The 13,142-nt window shown below is 37.9% G+C and overlaps 1 pseudogene; it reads left to right on the forward strand.

The window, feature by feature from the left end:
• The first annotated feature begins 11,022 nt into the window (after nucleotides 1–11,022).
• LOC100966360 lies at nucleotides 11,023–12,078 on the forward strand (annotated as a pseudogene).
• The last annotated feature ends 1,064 nt before the right edge of the window (nucleotides 12,079–13,142 follow it).

The raw sequence follows: 13,142 nt of genomic DNA on the forward strand, positions 1-13,142 counted from the left end.
TCAATTAACCTTTGTGAAGATATATGTTGAAGTGCCCAAAAGGCAGGATATTTTGAATTTCATTGAGCCCACAAGAAAGGTTTACATCCACTATGGAAAACAAGAGTTTTGACTTTAATGGAAATATTAAAATCAACGGATGCCATTTTAACAAAAGCAGGCCGGTAGGTAGTGAGTCACAGCAGAATCAGCAATGGCTTTAGTGAAAAGTTTCCTTTCCAGCTCCAGCAATTACTTGTTAGGTGTCCTGGAACATCTGACCTTATGTCATTATGGGGCAGCGCCTGTGGCTGAAAGGAGTAAGGTGCTGGCCCCATATGCCAGACATGGCGGGTTCAAACCCAGCCCTGGCCAAAAACAAAAGGAAAGTCATTGTGAGAATTAAAGAAAAATAAAATTTAAAGGCAACTGACACCTTTTGTAGGAAGTAGTGACTATTTACAAGTGAACTTTTAGTATTGCATATTTTTAAAGACACTAATGATCTAAATGCATGCTTTAATATCAAAGAATTTTCCAAATGAATGCAAATTTTGAGGAAAAATTCTAGTATATTGATGACTATGAATAGAAAAAAAATTGGGGAATTGCATAGGAAGATAGGACTACCAAATATATAGTGTCCATAACATGAAACACCTTGAAAAAATACTGTTTATCACAGAAAAAAATCAGTTAGAGGAAACAATTACCTCAAAGTGTATAAACACAACAATAAAAAAATTAAGACCAATTCAAGAAATGGCAAAAGCACAAAAGCTAAAATATGAACCATGTCTGATGGAAATGATTAATTTTAGGGAAAATTTACCTTTAACTTGAGTTAAAATAACTTTCCACTGCTTAATGAGAACTAGGAATGTTCTTTTTCACTGTAAATCTGGTATTCAATTTATATTACTTCACAGTATAGAGATAAGATTCTTTCACATTTGGGTCATTTCAAGCCTCAGAATTGCAATAGTTTGATGCATATGAAATGTATATGACTTGTTGACAATGTTCAATATTTGAGTTTTTATGTAGAGAAGGGACAACAATGAAGAAATACCTGAGTAGCTCTTCTGAATTCAAACTATTTTGCAACTGGCTATCACTTATTTCAATATGTCTATTGAAAATGTTAAATATTCCTGGCTCAGCGTCAGTACTACGGTGAGTTGACTATGGCGCCAGCCACATACACCCACGGGTGGCAAGTTCAAACCCAGCCAGGGCCAGCTAAACAACAACAACAAAAATACACTGGGGCATTGTGGTGGGCACCTGTAGTCTCAGCTACTTGAGAGGCTGAGGCAGGAGAATCCCTTAAGCCCAAGAGTTTGAGGTTGCTATGAGCTGTGATGACACAGCACTTTACTGAAGGCGACATAGTGAGACTCTTGTCTCAAAAGAAAAAAAATGTTAAATATTCAAAACATAAAATAAAAAGGAAATACTTTTTAATGTTTACAAATGCACCTTGGCATTATTATTTTTCTTGAAAAACATAGGATCTAAATGCATGTTTCACTGTCAAAGAACTTTTCAAAGGAATGCAAATTCTGAGAGAAATTCCTACATTATTTGTTATTATGATGCAGGGCAGGTGGTGCCCTAGCCAGCTCCATGGAGCTGGGGGGAGGACCTGCTGCCTCTGCCCTTGAGGTGCTGGTGCCAGGGCATCCAGCAGAGGAACCAGCGGGCTGGAGGGTAGGCAGAGGGGGGCACCAGTAGTAGGAGGGTCCAGAAAGCTGACAGGGAGACACCAGGGCCTTAGTGTCTCCCTCCCCTTGTAGTTGTAGCTGAATGGGAAACCCCTCATTTCCTAGGCCTGATCAATTTCATGTAAGTTCTCTAGGTCTGGGAATGAAAGGGATTGTATCCGTTCATTAATGCACTCATTCATCTTCCTTTGGAAAGGACTGCATCCATTCATTTGTTACCAAGTCCTGGCTTAATGTAAGTACAAAGGACCCATGTGACTATGTATACCCCTAGCACTAGGTGAAACACCCAAGCAGAGAGAAAGAAAGAGACTGAGAGACCAAGAGCTTTTTCTCCTGACTTGGGTTGTTTGATCTGTGGTCCGAGGATTCATTCTTCTTTTTTTTTTTTTTTTTTGAGATGGAGCCTCAAGCTATCCCCCTGGGTAGAGTGCTATGGCATCATGCTCACAGCAACCTCCAACTCCTGGGCTCAAGCGAGTCTCCTGCCTCAGCCTCCCAAGTAGCTGGGACTACAGGCGCCCGCCACAACGCCTGGCCATTTTTTGGTTGCAGCCACCATTGTTGTTTTGGCGGGCCGGGTTGGGGATTCGAACCGGCCACCTTAGGTGTATGTGGCTGGCGCCTTAGCCGCTTGAGCCACAGGCGCTGAGCCGATTCATTCTTCTAATAACGAGACCAAGAACTTACTGAAGATGAAATTCCACTATCAGTTGTGAATAGAAAAATCAATTAGGTTAAAAATATTAAGCTTTTTCAATAGATGTTGTTAAGTACACAGATTTTTTTTTCCCTTGACATGCAAACATAAGGGTTGAACAAGAATTTTCCCCAACTTGACTAATTGTAGTCAGATTTCTTTCTGACTATAGGCACCTGACCTTTTTATCTTAGAGAATTTACTTTTGAAAACTTGTAATTGTAAAATTGTAAATTCTTTCTCTGCCCCTTTGAAATTCAAGTATTTTTAAAAAGCTTCTTCCAGTTGTACTACCCAGGAAGGTAAGGAGCACCCCTACACTCAGTTTCTATGGGAGAGTAGGGACTTAAGCTATGAACTCCTACCCTCCCTCAGAGGGTGTTTGCTCAAAGTTGCAAAACTATCTTTTGGCATAAAGCTAGGAGAAAGTTTACTTTTAATTAGGTTAAAGTCAGTTAGCAAACACACACAGTCAAGATCTCATTTTCACTTATGAACCCTCCTGATCATTCCTCCACTAAAGTGGAATTTAGACTGAGATCTGGCTCAACACTTTACTGCAGTAGTCATCTTCTTCTTTTTTTTTTTTGCAATAGCTTTGAATCATTATCTTTCTTGCTTGTATAACTTTGTCAAGTGCAATTTCTGCTTTGACGAGTGTTACTGCAGAAAACAAAAATAAAACAATACTTGGCTTGGCGCCTTTAGCCCAGAGGTTACTGAGCCAACCACATATGAGGCTAGCAGGTTTGAACCTGGACTAGGCCAGCTAAACAACAATGACAACTACAACAAAAAAATAGCCAGGCGTTGTGGTGGGCACCTGTAGTCCCAGCTATTTGAGAGACTGGGGCAAGAGAATCACTTAAGCCTGAGAGTTGGAGGTTGCTGTGAGCTGTGACACCAGAGCACTCTACTGAGGGCAACATGGTAAGACTCTGTCTCAAAAAAATAATAATAAATAAAACAAAATATAAAATAAAACAATACAAGGAAAAAGTGAAAAGCTACACTGCTTTTACATACAGTGGTAAAGTATGTCCTCTCTGATGAAAGACAACATCAGCAGAAACCTAAAGCAAAGGATAAATATAGATATGGATTATATGGAAATCTGATGGATGGATGTTTCAGACAAAATAGAAAGCAAGCAAAATACTTGATGTAGTAGTGTGCTCAGAAAGTGTGAAGAAACTCAAAACAGATAATCTTTTTCTCACCATTATAAATGAGGGCTTCCAAAAGTCAATTTCCTTCTTGCTTAGATGAGGAAACTGAGGCCCAGAGTAGTTTAGTGATTTATGTAGATAAAGTAGAATAGTGTATTATAAAAGTGAACAAGTAGTTAGTGTGAATTTTTGTTATTTTTCTTAAGACATTATTGAAACAATCCAGTAAGTTCACATCAGAAAGTATAATTATTAGTAAAATGTAGCAACATAGATGAAAATTCTTCATTGCAAATTATAACGCAAAAAATCCCACTTTTAATAATGAAAAACTAAAAATAAGCAAATTTGTGATGTGAATCTTATAAATTTTCAAAATGAAATTTCAATTATTGGCCTGGGTACCTCTTCAGGAAATTGGTGCATAAAGTATCTTCTGGAAAAATCTCCATATTAATATTGCTTATAAAGTGGAGGTAAAATGGATGAGGGATCCACAGATTAACGAAAGACATCTGATATTAATTGCGGCAATGGAAGAATGTCCTAGAGCTGTAGTTCTGAACCTTCCTAATGCTGCAGCCTTTTAATACAATTCCTGTGGGTCGCAACCCACAGATTGAGAACCTCTGTCCTAGAGCATTCTGGCTCTGCCATCTGTAAGGCAAGAAACTTTGGGCAAGTTGTTTAACCTCCTTAAGTTAGGATTTCATCATTTGTAAAATAAAGACACTTGTATGTACCTCACAGGGCTGTTGAAGTATTAAATGAGCTAGTATATGCAAATTACACAGCATAACACATGCTAATGTCAAAAAAAAAGTCTTGACTTATTATCATTAATTTTGCCTTTTTACCAAATTGACTACAAAACCCACTAAATTTAGTGGACCCTTTGGTAACATTTTACAATTTAAAGTCTGAAAACCATTTAAAATAGAGAAAATATTACAATCCATAACTTTGGTTCTTTATCAAACCCCTTTCTTTTTCCAGCAATTGATAATGTATTATAACAAATTTCATCATAGTCTCATTGAATCCATAAATATTTCAGAACATATCTCTCAAAGTTTAGTATTCTTTCAAAAAAAATGTTTCTCAATATCATTCTCATAGCATTATCAAGCGTCCAATCAACTGTCCGCATTTCTCTGATTGTCTCATATTTTTCAAAAACTGTTTCAAAAGTCAAGATCTAAATAATATTCCTGCATTGAAATTAGCACATATAACTTTTCAATATGTTTTCATCTACAGTCCCTGTCTCTCTCCTTCCTTTGTTTTATTTAAGGATTTAAATTATTTTATAATTTAAACTCATGCCTAAATAATGTTAACTTTCCAGCCTATCTTCCACATTATAACTATGAAGTAGGGCATTTCTTGGTAATGGAGGTAAGTAATTGGTTGCTAGTTTTCAGGTTGAGATGAGAAAGGTGGTAAATGACTTTCTGTTCAATAGATGGGCAGCACTCAAAAGAGGGCACATGGTCCTGATGAGGCAGTTTGGAGCCTCTGTGAAGCAGTCAGTCAGACTTAGCAACAAAATCAATAAAGGCAAATTGTTTGCAGCTGTTCACAGAGTACTTCTTGATAAACAAGATTTTGCCATTAAAGATTACAGAATAAGAGGGTGCTACAAAATCGTCTACGGTTCTCTCCAGATAATCCCAAATGAGGTAATCACTTTACTAGCACCCTCTATCGTGTTAAACCCTTAAAAAGAATTTCCTGGTATATAGCAATGATTGAAGTCACTTTCCAAAATCTTCTCACATATACTGTACCATATTCTCTGCCTTTTATTTTTGAGGCACTAAAGCACTAGAAATAACACGAACTTAGAAGGAACAATGATGTTCATGTACAGATGTTAATTGGACGCTATAAAAAGTAAATATTTCAATCTGTGGGAAGGAAATTGTACAAACACTTCCTTTTTAGAAATCATATTGAATGTCCTAGAGAACTCACCTGATTAAGGAGGATATGATTAAAATTTAGGCAGAATACTAATAGTTCAAGGAATAAGGCAGGAACTTGAAGACTGTGTAAATTGAATAAGAATTTCTAACAGGTTAACATGTGCAGGTAAACTTGAGTTCTCCAACATCCCAGAACTAATGATTCTGAGGAGTATATTTGTAAATGAATTAAAGCATTTGAAAATCTGAATGTTCAGCAATAGAAAGAATAATAAATAAAAGATAAATACTCACCCATGAAGGGAATAACTATGTGCCATGGGTTAAACATACCTTTGAGAGATCAGACAGCATCTGGCTCAAAAAACGAGTACTTTGTGCACTTGAGTAAGTATTAATAATTTGATATTTCTGGCCTCTTTACCTCCTCTTTGGTAAAATGAGATAAAATATATCTATCTGGAAGAAGTCATTAGAAAATAATAAAATATATGTGAATTGTCCATTATGATGGTTTTCATTCAATGATGTTTACAAAACAGTAAGCAGGATTTTGCACCAAAGTAAACACATGATTGATATTAGACTCCCAAGGTTGTAAGGTGCTTGAAGTTCAGCTATTCTAATTACAAGACTTAAATTTTGAAAATAGAAACTGTTCTCATTATTAACATTATTACTGTTAATTTTATTTTTAAATCTCTGTTACTTCCCACCCAAGGGTTCATTCAACTGATAATTATAGGATTCTAATGATGGGAGTCCATTTCCTCTTGAATTTCACCAAAGAACTTTCAAACACATGTAATTACTACTTGTGAAATGGGAATTTCACTTCTGTTCAGTCTGTGTTAGGGACTGCTCCTGTTTTCCTGCTAAGCATATTAAATGAGAATGAAATTCATTGTGGTTTGCTAGGCTAGACTGTACATTTTTGTGGAGGGAGATGGAGACAACAGCATTTAAAAACCATAACCAACATGGTGTCCAAATATCTTCCCGAAATATTTGTCACTGGTGGTAATGACAATAATGAATCTATTTTTGATCAGTTTGCTTACAGCAATCATTTTGAAGCAGTTTCAAAGTTTTATGTAAAATTCCCCTCCTGTTTTGTCTTCAAAATATACAGCTGGCCTCCATTATCTCAGGCATGCCTCCGCGGCAAGTGTGTTTTGTATTATTGCTAATTTGTTTCATTCTCTGCCTACTCATCTGTTTCCCTGGCTGTGCCTTTTAGCCTCTCATTTGTCTAAGTAAGTATTGTCCTTGGCTGCTTCCCTGCCATCGTGTCTATTGTTTCTTGCTTTCTGGTCACTTTGTTTGATGGCATCTGTGCAATATTTCGCACTCATTAATATCCTCCATGGGTTGCTTAATAATAGAGAAACCCTGTCGCGTCTCTGCCACAGTTAAGAAAAAAAACCTGTCCAGCTTTTGATAAAAGCCTGTACGACAGATTATTCTTGACTTGGGAAATTGTCAGAAGTTAATGACAGGGAAATAAAGGCAGATGCAACTGCTCAAGAATTTCTTTGAAATGTAGTATGTGTGTGTGAGAGGGAGATTTAACTTCTTCACTGAAGAAAAAGCACATAGGCTGCCACAATATCATTATGGAAAATGAATCATCTACCTATAGCTAACGTTTAAAAGTATATTATTAAAACAAACCAAGATCATTATTATTTGAGAAAACTTTTAAATAAGTTTAATCAGGCAAAAAGCCTAGTCTCTTTGTTGTACTATATCATATATGTGCGTTCTGTATTTCGAGTTTAATATCCCTCTTGTGATTTTACAAGACATGTACATGTTTAGGCCACCTTAATGATAATAAGAATGTTTAAAAATAGACGTACCTTCTCCACTGCCCCATCACATTAGCATGGTAATTAATGTGATATTATTCAAGATGATCGACTTATCTAACCACTCTTTGACCTCAGAGTCCACTTCATCTCCGATGCAAGCCAGATGTTTCCCCTTTGTGTGTCTGAAGCTGCGGCTGCCTTTTAAATCTTAACTTTTCGGTGGGAATGGCTATTTAAAATCAAGAGCCCGCATACAATGGAGTTTCTACCTTAGTTATAACCTGTGGAGTAAAAAGCTAAAAAATATCATTTACAGTTCAATCGAGGTTTCTGCTAATGCAGTGACTATTAGGAACATCAAGAACATGTCAGCTAATATTAAGAATGACATAAAGACTGTGTTCACCCAAAACTTGAAGTCAGAGCACAAAGGATAATATAAAACCCTTTCATATGGAAATTAAACTTCACATCGGGAATCCTGGTAGGAGGCCAGGAACTTTACTTCACCCACCACTTCTCTGGGGTTAACTGGAGTTTGAAAGGAGGGCTAGGTTCACTCTGGGTTTCCTGCTTCTAAAATGGTAGCTATTTTCTAAGACTTGAAATCTCTTTCTCGTTCAGATGCTGTTTCTTAAATTTCCCATCTAAAATCGCACCCAGTTACTTTGAAATTTTTAATTAGTTCTGTTTATCTTTCTCTCTCTTTTTAATAATAACTTAGTTTTGTCAATTGATTTAAGTAATTGTAAAACGAACTGTTCAGGCATCTCAAATAATAGTATTTACAGAACACTTTGCTCCCGGAAAGGTGAAAACTCTTTCGAATTTATCTTGATTATTTTCAAACCACACACACACACACACACACACACACACGCACACATGTGCACATATACCCCAAGCTCCACGAGTACCAATACTTAAAGACGTATACTTATCTCTAAGTTACTACTTATATTGCAGTTGGGACTGGTTGTCTAAAAACCATCTCACCAGCCTAGACTCTAAAAGTGCTGGTTCTAGTAAAAAAAAAAGGATTGAAGTTTGTTAGCTCTGTTAATGCTATAGAAATCCATAGAGTTTCTACTCAGGAATAGAGGGGAAAACTATTAAAGCCTTGGCCAGTCTTTGGCAAAGACCATCTGCAACATGCACTGAACGCTTGTGGTGGTGTCATAACGTGTATACGGTTTTCCTCTTGGCTCCTATGGAGATTACCAACTCTGACTGTCCTCATTATTAATATAAGAGTAGGGTGCCGTAGGCCTCAGGCAATAGAATCTCCCTCTCTGACTTTCTCCTCTCCTATTTTCATTTGCCCAAGGCCGGAGTCTAATCTGATTATGGATCAAAAGCTCCTCATTCCAGAGAGGATCCTGCCCCATAAGCTGGAGGAAGGAATGATGCAGAGAGGCCAGGAAGACTTTGAACAGATGGGCCTTGCTGGGTTTAGATCATGTGCTTTATGCCCAATCACTTTTCTACGTGATTATCTATCACGCTTCTGTAGTGAAGCCTCCATACACACAGTGGCCTGGGTTCAGAGAGCGTCCAGAGAGCTGAACACGAGGAGGTTCAGAGGACTGTGCACCCAGAGGGGCATGGAGGCTCTGTGCCTCTTCCCCATACCCCTTCCTATACATCTATTCCCCTGAATTCTTTGTACTATCCATCATAGTAAATCAGTAAATGTGTTTCCCTGAGTTCTGTGAGCTGATCCAGCAAATCAATAGACCCCAGACAGGGAGGATACATGGGAACCTCTCAGTTGAAGCCAATCTGTCATATGCCCTGCAGGCCTCGACTTGCGATTGGTGTGTATAGGGCAATGTCTTGGGAAATGGGCCATCAACCAGAGAGATCCGACACTATCTAAGGGTAGGTGCTGTTAAAATTCAATTACAGAACACCTGACAGTGTTTCCTTCTTGTTGCGTGTTGGGAGGTGAGGAAAGCATGGTTTGAGGAGTGTTTTTCTCAAAGCACTTATTCCTGGAATTTGTTACAGATTAGCTAATCACAGATCTTTGTTATTTTAAACATTCCAGTTGAACATGAAGGAAATAGACAATATTAAAAATAAGTGCCAAATACACCTCACAGGTTAATCTGTTCATGAAGCTAAAGTGTCACCTGCCAGACAGGCAAAGGATGATGGACTATAAAAATGCTTGGCCTGTTGATAATTTTCCTCAAGTGTATTTCTTCTCCTCTAACCTTGACACCTCCGTATTATAATATTTAATTAAAATAGCTCAGATCTGGGAAGCTGACTGTGTTTGGCCAAGAAATAATCCTGTTTGTATACTCTGGATATTGGTCCTTTGCTGAATATATAGTTTGTAAATATTTTCTCCCATTCTGTAGGTTGTCTTATTTACAGGGTTGATCATTTTCACTGCTGTGAAGAAACTTTTTAATTTAATTGTCACATATGTTTAGTTTTGTTGTGGTGGTATTTGATTTAGGGATCTTAGACATAAATTCTTTGCCTGTTTCAACATATAGGAGAATTTTTCCTAAGGTTTCCTTTAGCAATTTTATGATTTATCATCCCAGTTGAACTTGGAGGAGCATTTAGCATTTAATCTATACTGCGTTAATTTTTGTATATGGTGAGAGATAGGGATCCAATTTCATCCTTCTGCATGTGGTTTTTCAATTTCCCTGGCACTATTTATTGAATAGAGTATTCTTTCCCTGTGTATATTTTTGTCCACTTTGTCAAAAATCAGTTGGTGGTAGTTGTATGGTTTTATTTCTGTGTTCTCTGTTCTATTCCATTGGTATATATGTCTACCAATGCCATACTATTTTGATTATTATAGACTAGTAGTGTAATTTGAAGTCAGGTAATATAAAGCCTCCAGAATTTTTCTTTTTGATTAGGATTGCTTTAGCCATTTGAGCTCTTTTTAATTCCATGTGTAATTTAGGATTGTTTTTTCTGATTCTGTGAAAAACAACATTGATATCTTGATGGGAATTGCTTGAATCTGGAAAAATCTATAAACCACTTCTGGTATTATGAACATTTTAACAACTGTGTCTTCCAATCCATAAACATGAGATGGTTTTCATTTGTTTGTATCATTTTATATTTTTGTAGAAGATCGTTCTCCTTCTTAAGTATACTGCTATGTATTTTATATTCTTTGCAGCTATTATAGATGGTGTGGAGTTCTTGATTTAACTCTCAGCTTGGCTATTAGTGTATAGAAATGCTATCTATTCATCTACATTAATTTTGTAAGCTCAAATTTTACCGAATGCTTTTATCAATTCTAAAAGTCTTTTGGAAGAGTCTTTAAAGTTTAAGGCAGAAGTATTTTCCTCAAGCTCTGAAATTTCTTCTTGTGCTTGGACTAGTGCCAGCACTCTCCAACTTTTTTTCTTTTCTGCTGCACATTAGAAAGAAGAGTTGTCAAAAAAAATAAAAAAATAAAATAGAAGAAGAGTTGTCTTGGGCCACATTTTGAATACACAAATACTAACAAAAGCTGATTAGCAACAAATTGTATTTGCTTAATTGTTGTGATATCTGGCACCACAGATAAGCAAAGATGTCTTCATAAGATCCAAATAGAGCCCATGGGCCACAGGTCAGACACCCCTAATGGGCTGTTAAAAATTTACATTGGAGTGAGGCTTCGCTGGCCAGTAGCTGCAGCTGAAGCAGCGGTGTTTGGAAGCATAGCAAAACTGGATGGCTTCTACAGGAAGCCAGGACTCTGATATAGATGAGATTTTTGGATTCTTCATTGATGGCACACCCCCACCAAAAATCCCAGGAAGCTGCTTCCAAGCTTAAAAACTAAGAAGCCTCAGGAACTCATGCTAGTGATTGGCACAGGCATCAGTGCTGCCCTTGCCCCTCAGGTTCCAGCCCTGAAATCCTGGAAGGGGTTGATCCATGCCTTGCTGGATGCTGCCATCAATTTTGATCTTCTAGAAGATGTGGAGAGCAAAAAGTTTCAGAAGTGTCTCCATGAAGTCAAGAACCTTGTCCATGTTGCCCATGACCTTAATCCAGAAACTCTCCTCGCACCAGTAATGTTTGATCCACATTTTTCAAAGACTGTTTATATGAAGTATTTGACGACTTGGAGTCAAAGATGGAAGATTCCGGAAAACAGCTACTTCAGTCAGTTCTCCACTTGATGGAAAATGGAGCCCTCATATTAACTACAAATTTTGATAATCTCCTGGAAATGTATGGAGCAGACCAGGATATACAACTGGAATCCGCTGACCTTACTGACGAGAAAAAGGTCCTCAACTGGGCCCAGGAGAAGAGGAAACTGAGTGTGCTGCACATCCATGGGGTCTACACCAACCCTAGCGGCATTGTCCTTCATCCAGCAGAATATCAGAATGTGCTCAGGAACACTGAAGTTATGAGAGAGATTCAGAAACTATGAGAACAAGTCATTTCTTCTCTTGGGCTGTGGCTGGACTGTGGATGACACTACTTTCCAGGCCCTTTTCCTGGAGGCCGTGAAGTATAAATCTGACTTAGAACATTTCATGCTTATCCGGCAAGGAGATGTAGATGAGTTCAAGAAGCTTCAAGAAAAAAATGCTAGACAAAGGTATCAAGGGTATCTCCTATGGAAATGACTATGCTGATCTCCTGGAATATTTCAAGCGACTGACATGTGAGATCTCCACCAGGGGTAGATCAGCAGCGATGGTGAGAGAAGGTCAGCTAAATGGCTCCTCTGCGGCACACAGTGAAGCAAGAGGCTGTAGGACATGAGCAAGCTAGAGAAATCACCACTGTTAGACCAAGCTCTAAGGCCCTACCATGGACAGTGCTTCGTAAGAACCCAACACAGCTCCCAGGAAGTACCAATACTCAGAGGTTGAGGATAGAGTTGGGTGGGGGAAACGTTCCAACTTCATATCCGCTGGTTCCTGATTTCTGCTTCTGGTTCCAGTTCAAGAATATCCAAGGAACAACAGAACCCAAATTCCACCCCCTAGGCTGGGCATGCTGTGTCTACATGGCAGATCATTGTGACACCTCTACCATGAGTAGTTGTAGCTCTGCGAGGACTTGGATGTGGGCACCAGGGGTCCCCATGGCTATTGTCACAGTTTTGTACTCTGTACTTGGGTTTTTTAATTGCGCATAATGGCTTTTTTAAAACATGACTCGAAGCTCTAGTTTTCTAAATCTTTTACAGTACATAGTATTTTACCTAACTGAACTGCATTAAAAGCTTGTTCATTTAAAAAAGTAAAATAAATAAAAAAAATTACACTGTATTTTGTACTTCCCTGAATGATTCTTTAATTTCCAGAAGTTCTAGAAAAACAGTTTTTTTCAACTATCTATCTCTGTAGTGAATTTTTCATCCATGTCCTGATTTTTTTCATTTCTTTGTATTTATTTGTTCTAAACTTTCTCTTCAATTCCATTTGAGCGTACTTGTGATCCATATTTTGAGTTCCATATGCAACATCGCATACATTTCTTTTTGATGGAAGTCCACTGCTGGAAAGCTAGTGTGATACTTTGGGGGTGTTGACACAGCCTGCTTTTTCATATTTCTTTGTTCTTATGCTGCTTCCTATTCATCAAGAACCTCTTTCTCTTAAATCAAAGCAAATAGATTTGTAGTTCAGCTGTTCTCCTCTGCCCGGAACTCTGCTGCTCAGGGTAGAGAGGGAATATTCTGCCTTTCAGTTTATTTTAGTAGTTACCCACTGTGGTGGTGTTGCTGGCAATATGGGTGGCTTGAACTTTATACCCTTAGGGGAGTGTTCTGGTGCCAGTGATAATAGACTAGGTTGGGTAATCTCCAGTTTCAAAGCCCC

The sequence above is a fragment of the Otolemur garnettii genome, unplaced genomic scaffold (assembly GCF_000181295.1).
Source record: "Otolemur garnettii isolate 467f Iridium unplaced genomic scaffold, OtoGar3 scaffold00040, whole genome shotgun sequence".
NCBI lineage: Eukaryota > Metazoa > Chordata > Mammalia > Primates > Galagidae > Otolemur > Otolemur garnettii.